General features: G+C 42.2%; 1 long non-coding RNA gene across 3 annotated transcripts; it reads right to left on the reverse strand.

The window, feature by feature from the left end:
* Positions 1–1606: 1606 nt before the first annotated feature.
* Positions 1607–10290, reverse strand: LOC122464832. Of its 3 annotated transcripts, none has more exons than XR_006289224.1 (3): positions 9721–10290; positions 3121–3201; positions 1607–2588 (listed from the first exon to the last, which is right to left on the reverse strand). It is a non-coding gene; the product is annotated as an uncharacterized LOC122464832 (long non-coding RNA). The 3 variants fall into 3 exon arrangements; XR_006289226.1 differs by lacking the exon at positions 9721–10290 and adding an exon at positions 3834–3963; XR_006289225.1 differs by having other exon boundaries at positions 1608–2502.
* Between the last annotated feature and the right edge of the window lie 6461 nt (positions 10291–16751).

The raw sequence follows: 16751 nt of genomic DNA on the forward strand, positions 1-16751 counted from the left end.
AAACAACAGGAATAATCTTTGTTGCAAAATTTGAGTGTGTGGATGGAGTCCTGCTCCTCCATATACTCCAAGTGTAAACAGCTGTATACATCCAGTTATCCTGTTTCCAAAAAAAGAACTAGATAAATTCATGGAGGATAGGTCCATCAATGGCTATTAGGCAGGGATGGTGTCCCTAGCTTCTGTTTGCCAGAATCTGGGAATGGGAAACAGGTGATGGATCACTTGATGATTACATGTTCTGTTCATTCGCTGTGGGGCACCTTGCATTGGCCACTGTAGGAAGACAGGATACTGGGCTGGATGGACCCTGGGTCTGAGCCAGTATGGCTGTTATCATATGTGCATTGTTGGGAGATTATTCCTGGGCTACATAGCCATGGATATGAATTTTTTTTCCCCTTCACACTTTCTATACTCTTTCATGTTATACAAAACTACTAGATGACTCAATTCTGGAGCCTGGTCCTCATCTGATTGAGCTATGAGAAATGTACTACGGATTTTGGAGTTTAATAGTATGAAATTATATTTTTCTTTTTTTCTCGCCTTTACTTTCTTCAGTATAGGAAGGAAGACTGGTAGTATTTCTAGCGCATAGCATAGATACTGTCCTTGTCAAATTTGGAGTTATGGAGATTTTTCTTTTATAAAAGAAAAAGGATCCTATGACATCCGTTTATTCAGCATATTTTCTGGGCAGGATGCATATACAAAAACTCAAATGTGCCTCTTGGTTAAGACACAATCATATTTTCCCCTCTTTTTAAGGGAAAGTCTACACTACACTGTTATACTGATGCAGCTGCACCATTGTAGCACATCTGGTGAAGACGTGCTATGCCAACTGGAGAGTGCTCTCTAGTCAGCATAAATTACTCTATCTTGGTGAGATGTGTAAGCTATGTTGGCAGGAGAGGGGCTCCTAATGACATAGCACCAGTATGGTCAGCACAAAACTTGCATTATGTGTGGGCAGGGGCTTTTTCACACCTCTGAGCAATGTACATTAGATCAACTTAGGCTGTAGTGTAGTGTCTGACTTCCTTTACCTTGAGTCTGGGATTCAGGCTTTTTTCAAAAGGAAAAAATATCTGAGGATCAAGCTGATGGCAAACTTTCTTGTATTCTCTCACCTAAATCATCAGGATTCTGTAATCTCACTCCAGTTGGACTTCTTCCATCTGAGGAGTCTTGGCAACACTGCCCTTCCCTTGAGAGGAAAAGTCCTTAGCTGGTGAGGAAAAGAGTGTCAGACACTAGAGGCCAGGACCATCTTCCTTCTGAGCAAACATTGCATTTCCAAGGACCTTGGTTAGCCATAGTTTGTGGGACTGGTTAGCCACCATTATCGGGGACTGGACCAACACAACCATGTGTGATTTGCTTGCCGTTTAATAAAGGAACGACTTGGAATGAAACCAGCATGTCTCCATCCATTCACAGAGACTACTAGTTGGATGGGATATTCACCAAAGGCCTAAACATTTGACTGAGGTTCTTATCAAGCTGCTGGAATTACTGCTGAAGTAGTAGGACATCAATGAGAAGGGTGCATTGAGGAAGCTATTTTTAATAGCTGATAAGGAGAAGTTACATTTATTGTAGCACATAAAAATATGCTGATGCATTAAGTGCAGCATAGAAATCCATTATGATATCAATAATCCATGAAATATACTATTTATTTTTATTCATGTTAAATTATATATGGACAGTGAAGGGAGCATATCTATTGAGTTGAGGTATAACAAAACAATCAAAACTGTCTGAGATGGTTTATTAATTTTACAGTGCCCAGAATTTAGCTAGGTACTTTACAGCATAAGTAGAAAGGCATGGTCCCTGGTGCAGGGACCTATTATCCAGGTACTTATATGGCTCTCAAAGTATTTGACCCCCTCCAAAAAGTTAAAAATGATGACGCTGCTGTCTCTTCTTTTTCTGCCACAGTAAATTGGGGGTTGGATAATCTACCTCTGCGCTTGATGTGCTGCATATGGGGTAAATGAAGACTGATAGGGTTACAGCCATAAAACAATGCTAAGGTGTTCTGGAGGCAGGAAGGCAGAAACCCCAGAACTATTTTTTCTTCTGTGTACACCTCTGGGTTCATCAATGTCTCTCTTCTTCAGGACCCTCTCATTCAACACTCTTTCCCTGCAGAGGAGGAATGTATAGAAGAGTACCATCATCTGCTGCTGCTACGTGGGGATAAGGTATCCTTTGTGCCATTGCTATGGATTTGCTATAATCCTCTTGCCTCCAGGGCTTATGGGAACCCGCCAGCCATGTTCATGCCTATAACTTGTAGGCAAGCTTTGAGTTCTTCTCCATGTGCTGATCACAGAGGCGGGATGGATCACAGGTTGCTGTAACTCCATATGTTTAACACTCAGCTGCCTTGTCCTTTGTGATCGGAGACTGGATCAGCAAGTGAACAGAAGAGCTACACAGTGCAGCTGTAAGCAGGCCAATATTTGGAGAGGTGTGGTATCCAGCCTGAATGAGGTAGAGGACATTACCAGGAAAAGTTGAATACAAGCCCCTCATCTTCCCAGTGAATGCGCCCATCTCTGCATATGGCTCTGGGAAGGGAAATAGCATGGATTTGGAGTGGTCCAGGGTGGGGAGGAAAGCCAGCTTGGGTCACTTTTCAGGAAGATTAGAGTGATGGAAGGTGGTTGGGTCTGTCGTGGGGGACTGATTGGGAGGTTGAGCAACTAGGAAGAGGCAGCAATGAGGTGGGCAGAGATGGACACATTAAGGAATATGATGGCTGGGGGGGCGGGGAAAATGTCTGAAGTGAGAGACTTGAGTTCCTCGGTACACTTGACTGGGGATATTCATGATCGATGCTGTAAAATATTTGTAAGACTTACAAATGAATTAATTTTAGCCATATCTATGTACCTTTTGTATTCACTTCCAGTAAATGTTCAAGCAATTAAGTTTTACTCAAACAAACATCTATGGGCACCACATTTTAATTTGAACGTGCAAGTATTTGCACCAGATGTGCTTGCTCATTCATCCAGTCAGGGAGCAAAAACAATACCATGTGGCTCATCAACTAAACAACGCAGCTAAAATATCAAATATAGAAATCTGAATACTCACCATGAATTCTTCACATAGAATGAAACAGTGGCTGAATAATTCCAAATACTACAAGGAGCTTCCAATCTGCTCATGGATATTCTGTAAGAAACAAATGAGTCCTTAAGTACGTTATTTGCTGTGAAACATTTGCTCGGCTTCAATTAGAACAAAGCTGCTTCTTCAGCTGTATGAGCGGGACAAAGTATTCCAGTAACAGTCTCACTGACCGAGTTTCATTGCCATGAACTAAGGAGGGCTCAGTAACTGGGAAGGCTGCACTTGCTGTACTGACATTTCATCTTTGGAGACCTAGGTGCGATTTTAGAGGGGTAGCTGTGTTCGTCTGTATCCACAAAAACAGCGAGGAGTCCGGTAGCACCTTAAAGGCTAACAAACAAATTTGGGCATAAGTCCAAATAAATCAGTTAGTCTTTAAGGTGCCACTGGATTCCTCGTTGTTTAGGTGCAATTTTGTGATTAGTCAACAACGGAAATGATGGTCACTCTTCTATAGCACAAAATCAGTGCCTTATTTGGCATAATTCTCATTCTCTACTCAGGATGAGGATAGCTGCCTAGCAGGTTTTAGCTGCAAGGCCACAAATGTGAGATGCACTGACAGAGCTGTGTCTGGCCTGTGCTATCAGCCCTTCTCTTTCCAGACACAAACATGTTCTGAACAAATGTTTTGTTTACATGTATTGCAGTGGCACACTTTCCTCTGACCTGACCTCAGACATAGAATCCCAGTAGGCAGTTTGCTGGCTCGCTCTGCTTTGCTTGGTGGTTTCAGATGTACCGCAGAGCGGAGAAAGTTTCCCCCATGAAAAACATGATACTCCAAAGCTGCAGAATTACAGAGAGCCCGGAGATAGGGCCACACAAACTGAATGACTACACTAGGCACTGTTCTTTTAAACACCTTTGCTTTTGGTTACAAGCTAAAAGGACATCGAGAGCATAAGCAAGACCCTAACTGCTATTTCCCCAATGAATCAAAAAGTTATGATCACCTGACGTACTTGGATAACCAACTTCTAAATAATTCAGGCCAGGGTGGGGGGGATGGGGCAGGAGAATGGAAATCAAGCTTGAAATCCTTGAAATTAAATATTTATTTGTATGTGCAAACTTGCTTGATGCACCCTTTACATAATTTAGATTGCTGTTCCTGAATGCTCTGGGGCAAGAAAGTTTTCCTGTAATGCTGACACTTGCCCATTAACTCTCCCATAGCACCGCTTCAGAGTATGATGATGCCTGATTTTAAGAGTTCAGCCAGATCAAGACTTGTTAGTGTGATACATGGGAGACCTTCCAAGAAAAATCCAGGTGGGAGCTGAAAGCGATGCTCCCTCTGATATGAATCAGAGGTAATATCCCAGCATGAAACCAGGGAGAAATGGAGGCATTCTTTAGAGAAGAAATGGAAACCAACATCTGATCACTTGTGGTCATTAAAAATCTTGTAACACTTTTAGGAGTATGGCTGTGAGCACTCATGTCCGGGCCAAATGCCTATTCACAGAATTATCATTTGCCTATCTCTCTCTCCCCTGCAGCTTTAGTGTGAGAAATAATTCATTGATTCCTGGCCTAGAACATTGCTGTGTGGTGAAGATTTGTTTCATTTCACTAGTGGGTGAAGTGATTCTTATCTAAATAGTCTGTAAAGTCTGTTAAAATACTTCTGAACAGAGCAGTTTGAATGAATTATCAATCATATCATATACTTAACTGTAAGCGCTGCAGTACAGAGCACAACAGGTAGTGTTTAGCATTCAGCAGCAGAGGCTTTGCAGCAGGGAGTGTCCTAAATAGAGTTGGCTGAAATATTTTGTACAGTAGTTTCTGCTGAAAAATAAGGTTGTCAAAAATGTCGATTCCAATGAAAAAAATTGTTTTGGCTTTCCCTTCAGGAAAATCAAGGAGGAGTGGGGGTGGTTTGTTTTCTTCATTCAAATTGACATTTTGAAATGAAAGGACAACTTTTGTTTCATTTCAATATAAGTCATCCAAAACAATGTGAAATCAGCTTAAAGTGACATTTTGGCCGTAGGTTTCAAAAATCCAAAACTAAATGGCTTTTTATGTTGCAATACCAGTTCCAAGAAAACATTTTCATCTTGTTCTGATTTAAAATGTATTTTTTTTGACATTGATGCCAAAATGAAAGCCATTTGAAATCAAAATGAAACAAAAAAGGTCTTCATTTCAAAATTCACATTTTTCTTTTGAATTAGTTCAAAGCTTTCTGTGGAAAAACCAAAATTCTTCCAGCCCAAAAACTTGTGAACAAAGATCTTTTATTCAAAATTGCTCATGGGAAACATTTTTCTGACCAGCTCTAGTCCGAAATCATTTCACCTTCATGGACACTTAAAGAGCAATTTTAATTGGCCGCAGATAGAATACTATGAATTCCACCTCGACTAGAAGGAAATTAGTGATTATGTAGATCCTTAAGGATTAGAAACAAATTTGAACACCGGTTTAAGATATGCAGATGACAGTTTTTAGAAGCAAGGTCATAGTGAGACTGAGCTGTTTTTACTTCCCTGCTAATTTGCAAACAAAAACCTCTAAGGATTCCCTTGACCTGCCGCAGGGAGATTGAGAAACAGATTGGTAAGGAAATCAGAGAAATAGATCAAGAATAGTAGTTAGTCTTGCCTATGAGTTGATGCTTGCTCTATGTGCAATTAAAAATATTTAAAAAAAACAGTACAACTATAAAAGGTTGTTAATATATAAATTCAAATTGTATTGTACTTTTCAAAACATTCATGGAGTGGACTTGTCAAACACGTTCACCCTTTGCCTAAGCCCACTCCCATTTAAGTCAATGATTACTCCCAGTGAAGTCAATGGGAGGTAGGAGTTAAGCTAATGTTGAGAATCTCACCCATGGCAAACAATTAAACTGCTAATGGTACACAGAATAGGTATCCAAATATCAAGACAATGTGAAAGTAACATGTAACAACAATACGATACAGGATGCCATTTTACAAGTACCCATAGCCAAATGCTAGAAGCATGTTCAGACATGCTCAGTTTTGAGCATAATTGATCTATTTAATGAAAACACTATCTAGAAAGTGAATGAGTTTTCCTCATCATTGAGTTATCAGATAGACAGTTTTGGCACTACTCCATCTAGCGGTTAAATGCAGAAACTCCCCCTCTCACAAGTGATAATCATGAGCTACTGCCAAGAGTGTGTTTGTACTTGGCATTGTTTGGGCAGGTTTGTAGTTAGTGCAGTGAAAAAAAGTCAGTGAGTTGGCTTTGATTTATTTCACCACTGACACAATATGTTACCCTTAGTAAGGAAGCATCATACAGGGAGTGTTGTAAGGGAGGCTGAATGAGAATGAGGTTAATTTAGATGGAAGTTAAGGGATATTAGATAAATCTAAGGGAAAGTGTTATATCAGAAAGCTTAGAGGTTTCACTAAAGTTTTCCGGGGCAATATAATTGTAGGGAAGGGTAGGCAGAAGTCAATGTAAACACGTCCTAATGTCCTCAGTCAAAATATCGACCATATCTTCTTTTCTGAATCCAGTGCATTCAGAGGTGTATAAAATTGAGTTCATGGGGGATTTATGCAACCTCTGTGACCCCAGCCCTCACTTTCTTTGCATTTGCAATCCCTAAGTGTCACTTTAGAATTCCAACTTAGGTGGAAATCATGTGAAATTCAAATCTACATCTGCATCCAGATCTGGGCTCAGAAGCCAGGGTTCAATCCTGTACAAATGGGAGTCTTACCTCTGACTTCTCTGGGTGCATGATTGGGCCATGAAGTCAAACTCTAAAATGGATTAGAACCAGAAATCTAAACACCCTGAAATTAAGGAAAGTTTAAATTCCACTGGGATTTGAGAAACTTAAGGTTTGAAAGGGGCTTTTATTATTACTTATACTGTAGTCATGCCTAGAAACCCTAACCAGTGATCATTGTGCTATATTTTGAATAACTGGTCACTAAAAGATGGTCCTTTCAGACTGTTGGATGAAAGGAACTATAGAAGTGCATACATTATAACCCTAATGGGACATCCTATGACCCCAGCTCTAACTAGGATAACAATAAAACTTCAACTAGAAACAAAATAGTATTTACAAAACATTAATTTCCTTGTTTCCATTCAAACCATACAGCTATGAGTGATCTGGTTTAGAAGAAAGAACATTGTTTTTGTACACTGTGCTTTGTGTACTATTTGGGTTAAATTAAGACAAATAATCCAGACAGTGTTTTGCTTTGATAGCAGTAATTATTGGCATCAAGAAAATATTGCCCTATTATTTTTAATGGGAAGAATTCAACATAAATGTTTTTTTGATCAAGTTAAGGAGGTGATGTCATATACTGAGGGCTAGATATTCAAAATAAACTACAAGCAAGTAGTTTTGGCTGACTAGTGTGTGTATCAGATGTACATCTGTGCAGGTCTGCAAGAAAATTCTTTACTGTCACAGAACTTAAGAGTCACAGACTGGTTGATGATTTGTGCATCTTGCAAACAGTTGCACAAGCAACTAGACATTTCCTGAATGCTTCCCGTCCAAAAATAATTGTTCTAAGATTGGTAACAGATTGGTTTAGTGATCAAAACTCTCATTGACATTAAAGAGAGTTTTGCTATTTTACTTCAGTGATCCAAACAAGATATTTTTGTCAAATGTTCTTCTAAAAGTTCTTCCTCATAGATGCCCAAAGTGAGGAAGTTATTGGGGTCCGGTCATTCTCACAAGCAAACTAGGCAAAAGTGGTGTAAATAAAATTGCAATAAGATGGGTGCACAACTGCTTGAAAGACCATACTCAAAGAGTATTTATCAATAGTTCACTGTCAGACTGGGAGGATGTACCCAGTGGGATCCTGCAGTGGTCACTAGTGGACACGGTACTATTCAATATTTTCATTAGTGACTTGGATAATGGAGTGGAGAATATGCTTATAAAAATTGCAGAGGACATCAACATGGGAAGGATTGCAAGCACTTTGGATGACAGAATAAGAATTAAAGAACCTTGATAAACTGGACAATTGGTCTGAAATCAACAAGAAGAAATTCATTAAAGACAAGTGCAAAGTGCTAGCCTTAGGAAGGACAAATCAAATGAACAGCTACAAATTGGGGAATAACTGGCTAGCAGTAGACTGCTGGAAAGGACGTTGGGGTTGTAGTGGATCACAAATTGATTATGGATCAACAATGTGATTCAGCTGTGAAAAAGGCTTTCTGGGGTGTATTAACAGAAATGTTGTATGTAAGCCAGGGTAGGTAATTGTCCCACTACACTCAGCACTCGTGATGCCTCATCTGGAGTACGGTGTCTAGTTCTGGGTGCTATGGTTTAGGAAAGATGTGGCTAAACTCAAGAGTCTAGAGGAGATCAGCAAAAGTGATAAAAGTGTTTGAAAACCTGACCTATAAGGAAAGGTTAAAAAACCTGGTCATGTTTAGTCTTGAGAAAGAAAGACCGAGCAGGGAAACTAGTAGTCTTTAAATATGTTATGGGATGTTCTAAATTGTTCTCCATTTATACACAAGCCTCCACTGAAGGTTGGACAAGAAGTAATGGGCTTAAACTACAGCAAGGGAAATTTTGGTTAGATATTAGAAAAAAACCTTTTAAACCATAAGGACAGTTGAGTTCTGGAATAGGCTTCCAAGGGAGGTTGTGGAATCCCTTATCATGGGAGGTTTTTAAGAACGGGTTGGACAAACACCTCTCGGGATGGTCTAGGTTTACTTTATCCTGCCTCAGCACAGGGGGCTGGACTTAATGATCTCCTGAGGCCCGTTCCAGCTTGACGTTTCTATGATCTCAGCAGCTAATATGAACCATTACAGGCTTTTTTCAGTATGTTGTTCAATTGATTATTCTGATTATCTGAACCACTATGGTCATAAATTTCCTCTTATCCACCACTAGTTCAGGTCCCCAGTGCTTGTTAATTACTCAGAACATTTGTTTAGTTGTCAGAAATTATTCAGTGTCCCCATTAATATTCGAAAAAATGAATTGTTTTTGCATTGGTAGTGTTATTTTGCCTAGCTGTGTGTCAGACTGCAGAAAAGCATGCAGTTGCAAAAGCAAATATTTGTATACATTTTCATTTGCATACATAGATTTGTAGATCCCCCACATCCTGCCCATTTTTGAGAGGTTCTTAATGAGTCACATAATGCCATTGCATAGACTCTTGAACAGTCTGACTAGTTATCACATCTACATTTTTGACTGAGAGCCTGAAAATATCCTTGAGACCCATTACCATTTTAGGCAAGCAATCATGGCCAACATTTTCAAAAGTGACTTGTGATTTTTGGGTGCCTCCATTTTTAAGTGCTCAGCTTGAAAGATCATCTGGATTCAGCAGGTAGGAGGGGCCTGGGTTCCAGAGGGTGGGCATTAGCACTTTTTGAAAAGCAGGCCCCCTTTTTGTTGTCAAATTGGGCACAGTGACCAGGGCTACTCTACTCACTGGCAGTTCTGGGAATTAGCTCGGTCAGGCAGATGCCTTTTCCTGTGGGAACACACCATCTGTTTCTCCTCTGCAGCCCCTCTCTCGCTCCAGCATCCTCTTCATGACTCACCCCTCAGGCCAGGTCCCTATTGTGGTTTCCCCTTCCATGGGTGAGTGCATCAAGGTTCCTAGTTTTCAGTATTCTCAGGCAGTCTTCCGCTTCGCTGCCTCACAGTGTCACTCCCACATCGGCTGGTAGGGGAACCCAGGCCCACTCTCTACTCCAGGTTCTGACTCAGGAAGCCTCTAATACAGCAGCTAATGCCCATTTCCTGTACCTTGCTGCCTTTCCAGGAGCTGCTTTCATATCCCCTGGCCTTCCCCACACTCCTGGGTTTGTTAGTCTCTTCACTCCCTCCTCCCAGGGAGTAACTTTTGGCAACTTGTCTCAGCAGCCCCTCAAACACACCTTCCTTCCTTCTCCCAGAGAGCAACTGCAGATTCCTTCCCTAGAGCCCCTCTCCTTCCAGTTTCCTGTCTTTGTAGAATCCTCACCTTTCCCTCACAGGTGAGCATCTCTCTAATTAGCTGCCTCCAACCTAAAGCTCACCTGTTTGCAGCCTAATTAGCTGATTGGGCTCATCTGGCCCAATTCAGCTCTTTTTTTTTTTTTTTTTTTGAAGCAGAAAAGAATTTTATTTGTGTAACGCTTACAAAGAATCACCAAAGAGGATAAAGCAAAACTATGCAACAAAACAAGAGCAAACAGAAGGTATAACACAGCAGCCTTCAGGAGGGAGAAGTGTTCAGGCTAGCCTGGGCCCAGAGCCGGGGGGCTTCCTCGACACTCGTGGTCTTCCACCCTCCTGAGTTATCTGGTGGCCTAGAGCAGGGGGGCTTCCTCGACACTCGTGGTCTTCCACCCCCTCGAGTTACCTAGTGCCACGCCCAGTGTCACCGATTATTCCTCTCCTGAGAGTGCCCGACAAGATGGGCACGGCTGCAGGGTGGGCGGTTTGGGGTGGGGGGGATTACACCCACTTGTTATAGGACCCCTCCTAGGTGACAGTGATGATAGTATCCACAGCGGCAATGGCTGGGGCTGCGGTCTCTCGCTCTTCCCCTCAATCAAAGGGTCAGACGGAGGGAACCGGACGGGGTCACCGAGCAGAGAACCTCGGACAGCGCCCACCGCTCCTCGAAGGCGTCAAGGGAGTCGGTGGATGCCGCCCAGAGGAACTCCGCCCAGATACGTGAATGTACTGAGGATCGGAAAATGGCCCTACAATCGCAGGACGCTTCATTAGCCAACCTCCCCTCTCTGGTTCTATAAATGGCTGTTTTAGCTAGGGCTAGGAGGAGGTTAACCAGGAGATCTCGCGATTTTGTGGGGCCACGGATGGGGAGTGTGTAGATAAAAAGGTGAGGAGAAAAGTGGAGCCAAAAGCGTAATAAAATATTCGTGAGGAGCCAGAAAAGGGGCTGCAATCTGGCACACTCTAAATATACGTGCGCCAAGGTTTCCCTCACGTTGCAAAAAGGGCAAGTATCCGGGATGGGGGTGAACCGTGTCAAAAACATGCCCGTGCTCACAGCTCCGTGAGGGAGCCGCCAACTGATGTCCCCGACGGGCCTCGGGACCAAGGTGGAATACAGGCTGGCCCACCGAGGTTGCTCACCCTCCAAAGGTGGCAGGAGGTCCCGCCACTTTGTATCGGGGCGGGACACCAGGGTGTGGGTGTGAAGGGTGTGAAGCGTGAGTGTGTATAAATATTTCCGTGGCGCGATTTGGAAGCTGACCGGCTGCAGTTCATGCAGCCGGCTTGCAGTGAAAGGGTGAGGGGTTTGTTGGGATCTACGGGGTAGGGGCCCAATTGAAAAGTCCGGCGGGCCTGGGGTAAGCACATCAGATCACAGGCACCCAAAACTGAAAGCATCCAAAATTCCTCTAAAAATCTTGGCCATTTTGATTACCTAACCCTGTGTAATTCTAATGAAAGGAAGAACATGTTTCTGACATTTCAGAACTCCCCTGAGTATATGTTATGCTGCATATGACCTGGTGGTACTGTTATCTTTAAAGCATTTACTAAAATTTCTTAAAACATGCCCAAAAGGCTGCCTTTTATGGAAAAGGTACTCTTATACAATACATTTAAAATAAAATGCAAAGAATGCAATACCTAAGTCTGTTTGATTAATTCATAAACTCTGGGGCATTTGTAATAGTTTTTCTTTATGGAAAATTCTTATAGGATTTAATAAAAATGACAACTTTTCTATTGCTTTTGAACAAGCCTATAGAATGAAATAGAGAATTACATCGTGGCTATAGAATTCACTAGGATGGTTAAAAAAAAACCTATGCAATATAAATAGCTAGTAAATTCTATAGGTTTTCAGAATAATAAACAACCCTATTGATTAAATCGGTGTTAAATTCTATAAGACTTTTCCATAGGAATCATCATTTTGAGACTTATGAGATTCAGATTCTTCATTACAAAGCATGACAATCTTTCTAATAATATTTCACTAGTGTAGCTTATGTGTACTCAATATAAAATAAAGTAGTTCAGTGAAGAAATACAGTTTGTCTCCTCCAACTTGCAAAATGGCGATTCTCCCCAAATGGGATTACACCAGTTTAAAACTGGTCTGTGTAAAACTTGGCCCATCACTTTACTGCAGATCTACTCTGGTGTAAATGTGAGCAGATTTGGACCCTACATGTGGACATGGAAACCTTTCTTTCTAATTAGTTCTGTGGTGATGCCACTGCCAGGGATTGCAACCAAGGCAGTGCATTTCTCATGCTACTAATTCTAGAGCTGTGTCACCATTGTCACAATCAAAATGAAACTGGAAAAATATTGGACTGTCCCCATACAGCTCAGTTTTTAATTTTACCTGAACTGTTTAGAGATTTCACAACTGAAAACTGCTTTCTCCATCTGTGAAGCATTTGCCTCTTTAAAAGATGCACAAAGCCAAAACCTGAACAACATTTGAAGTAAATAAACACATTCTCCAGAGGATCCATTCATTCCCGTTCTGCTACCCTCAGCTCTTATACTGTGGATTGCTGTAATGGGATAAGCAGCAGTACCCCTGCTAGCCAGTTGCTCCAATGGAAGGCAATTGTGGTAACCCTCAGTGCTTCTGCAGCATCAATAAACTTTGTTTAAATAAAGGGAAAAGGGCCGGTGTCATAAATATAAAGGGAAGGGTAAACACCTTTAAAATCCCTCCTGGCCAGAGGAAAAACCCTTTCACCTGTAAAGGATGAAGAAGCTAGGATAACCTTGCTGGCACCTGACCAAAATGACCAATGAGGGGACAAGATACTTTCAAAGCTGGGGGGAAACAAAGGTTCTCTCTGTCTGTGTGTTGCTTTTGCCAGGAACAGGAAAGGAATGGAGTCTTAGAACTTAGTAAGTAATCTAGCTAGATATGCGTTAGATTCTGTTTTGTTTAAATGGCTGATAAAATAAGCTGTGCTGAATGGAATGTATATTCCTGTTTTTGTGTCTTTTTGTAACTTAAGGTTTTGCCTAGAGGGATTCTCTATGTTTTGAATCTGATTACCCTGTAAGGTATTTACCATCCTGATTTTACAGAGGTGATTCTTTTACTTTTTCTTCAATTAAAATTCTTCTTTTAAGAACCTGATTGCTTTTTCATTGCTCTTAAGATCCAAGGGTTTAGGTCTGTGTTCATCTATGCAAACTGGTGAAGATTTTTATCAAGCCTTCCCCAGGAAAGGGGGTGTAGGGTTTGGGGAGGATTTTAGGGGGAAAGATGTTTCCAAGCGGGCTCTTTCCCTGTTAGACACTTGGTGGTGGCAGCAATAAAGTCCAAGGGCAAAAGGTAAAATAGTTTGTACCTTGGGGGAGTTTTAACCTAAGCTGGTAAAAATAAGCTTAGGAGGTTTTCATGCAGGTCCCCACGTCTGTACCCTAGAGTTCAGAGTGGGGAAGGAACCTTGACAGCAGGGCTCTCCTGAACGACTATTCTTTGCTAAATTTCTTGGCTTCAAAATCACAGTGTATATAGAATGACTTTGATATGCTTTTAAACAAAAAGGAGAATGGGAATAATTGGTAGGCAGAGAGACCTAGTAAAGCAAGGGAGATAGTAAAAGACATAGTGGGTGGTATCCCCACCCTCACTCCATCCCCACTGCAGTGGGTGGAAGGCTGGAGGGGTGTCAAGGGGCTCTGAAAGATCTGTCCAGCTGAAGGAAGTTTCCCCTGGTGCACGATCTGCACCTGGCTGCTTTCTGAGGACCCTGTAGAAGAGTGGACTTACCAGTGGCATGTCTCCTTATGGTTGGGCAAGATATTTCAGCTCTATCCTTTCTAGCACCCCCTCATGACAGTTGCTCTAGCCCTTTGGTGGTCTACCTCCTTTTGTGATCCAGCCCTCCAGCCAAGTTGCTTTAAAATCTCTCCCCTTCTGGGGTGACAGAATGTTTAACAAAAAAAGTATGAACAATAATTCCAACATATTGTGTTAAGTCTCTGACCCCTAACTGTGGGCCTAGATATCCTTACAGGCGCTAAATAATCCTTATCCCCTTATGTCATGGGGAGTCATACCACCTACCCCAGTAGCTGATAAGGAAATCCTGACCCTCCCATTACACTGAGTTCCAGCCCAAGGTTCCTATCACCATCACCCAAGGTCTTCTCCATCCATCAGACTTCTTGCTGCTGTCTCCCTGGACTTCCTCCTCTCAAAGCCTTTCCTCAGGCCTTCTCCCCAGCTGCTTCCTGGGCTCTTGGTAATGATCAGTCCCCCCCCCCGGGCTTCTTCCTGGAGGCCCATTTTCTGCCCTTACCTACATTTCTGACCTACTGCAACTTTCACATAAGAACTCCTGCTAATGCGCTCCCTGCAGTGTTCCACTCCCTGGGACTTTGTGCCTGCAAGTCCTACTTCTGTTGAACTCCTGCAGGATCATCACCACCACCCACCCCGCTGTTGGGTTTAGCCTTTCCCTGGCTGAACTAGTTCTTCCCATTATGTTGGGCCCCTTCTGCTCTAGAATTCCTGTTTTTATAGCACCACCCACCTACTCCCCAATGGGGTTTCATCTTTAACTAGGTCCAGCCCAACTTCTGGGTGTGACCAGGTGGGAGAATTTGACTTCTCAGGCCCACATTAACCTTTTGAAAGCCAAGATGGGGTATACATCCCATCACAACCCTCTTGCAAGCATTGATGTAGGAGGCCAGTGGGGGTGAGGTTAGGATGGGGTGTGGCATGTTGGGAACTGGCCTGCAATATGCAGCTTTGCAGAGATTGTGGGCAATATTGTGTTCCACAAGCAGCTAGGGACAGACTGCTCTCAGGACTGTGGATATGCGAAGAGCCACAGAGTGGCCCCAAAGGGTTCAAAGGTAACTTAAAACTACTGTAAACCCACCCCCACCGCCCCTGGATTGTGAGTTCTGTGCTCATTCCTCTGAGAGATGCAGCATAGAAACTCACCAAATATTTTTAAAAGCTGGAATAGAGAATTATGGGTAATGTACTGTCAAATAGTCAAAGGAATTCTCCCCTACATTCTACTCTGCAATTATTAAGATAAGTCAGAAAAAAAATAAATAAAGTATTCTGGAAGATTGTAAGGCAATGAGGGCCAGATACTCAGTTGTGTAAATCGGAGTAGTTCCATTGATTTCAATGAAGTTGTGCTACTTTACACCAGTTTTAAATCTATTTGGCCATATATTTCTCACCATGAAGAAGCTATGAAGTGTTTTCCCACCTGATTCTTTAGTTACAGGTAACATTACCATTCCTGTTGCTGGTTGTGACTAATGCACTGAGTTTGGCCTGGGTACATCTGCCTATGGTGAGCAGTTTGCAGCGTTGGGATTAATTTGTCATTTTGAGAGTGCATAGCCTAAAGAAAAGGGGCATCAATCAGTATGAAGACTGGTTTAATAGTGGTTTAGGGATCAATAGAAAATGTTGCTATTCAATAGCATTACCAAATAAAATCATCAATATTTTAAACGGAATATTTTTTTAAATGATTGTTAAACCAGTTCTACAGTAGACGGGAAGCTATTCCACATTCTTGGGCACCTGCCAAAATGGACTGGTGTCACAAATGCTGTCAGTTTACAGCAAGAGGGGCTGATTCAGCCTCTAGGGCCCACAGAGTGAACAGCCACAAAACTCCCATGATTTGGGTTACTACAAATATTAGGGCTACGGTCAGCTTGCATTTTAAGAAAGGGGGAAAGTAACCCTTCTCCTTGTGAAGGAGCAATGCTGCGCAAACTTGTGATTAAAATTGAAAGCTTGGCACCTACAGATCACAGATGATTCATGATCCCCTCTACAGCCTCTCAGGGCTGTGAAAAGTGGGGGCTGTAAAAACTACTCGAAAGGCCCTCAGTTTAGGAAAGAACCCTCGACTGTGGCTGTGGTGGGCCACGCCCCGCTGCCATTGATGACACTATGGCTGCTCAATTCCCTCCCAGTGGGCTGCCAGTTCTACTCTAAAAGGTTTAAATCTAATCTTCTTCTGATACTCACACACAGATACCACTAATGTCAATAGTGATTCGACTCTCCTATCGAGAACGTAGATCCTTGTATTTGCAAATCCATTTCCCAATTTATTCATGTGAAGGAGTGAAGGTTAATGTACAAAACTTCAGAGGCCTGGGCACAAAAGGGTAGAGCTTAGAGACGGTGGATTTGCGTCTAGTTACAGCAAGGTGCTTTGCTATGGATGAATTAGCAAACCCCTGCTATATCACTAGGCAATGGTCAAAGCTGTCAGACATCTCATAATGTGTTACACAATTGGCCTTCGGCACATACAGCCTTGGAGCACATCAGCTTACTTGTCCCAAGAGAGTCCTGCGGAGTCTATTACTTTGATGAAGTGGTATTTAAAATTGCATTACCCTGCAGTTGTTTAGCAGTCACAGATGTTGCCCCTGTAGAGTATTTAATAGGACGTGAAGCACTAGCAGCCTGGGCCAAAACCTCATGCCATCTTTTTAATGGGTCACATCAGGCCATACCGTATGTCACTAAATCAATAGGGGATGACCTTACATAGCACTTTTTCTGCCATTTGGTGGTTAGTGCTTTTGCGAAATAATGCATTTTTAATGAACAGACAGAAATGAA

Source organism: Chelonia mydas, chromosome 3 (assembly GCF_015237465.2).
Source record: "Chelonia mydas isolate rCheMyd1 chromosome 3, rCheMyd1.pri.v2, whole genome shotgun sequence".
Taxonomy (NCBI): Eukaryota; Metazoa; Chordata; order Testudines; family Cheloniidae; genus Chelonia; species Chelonia mydas.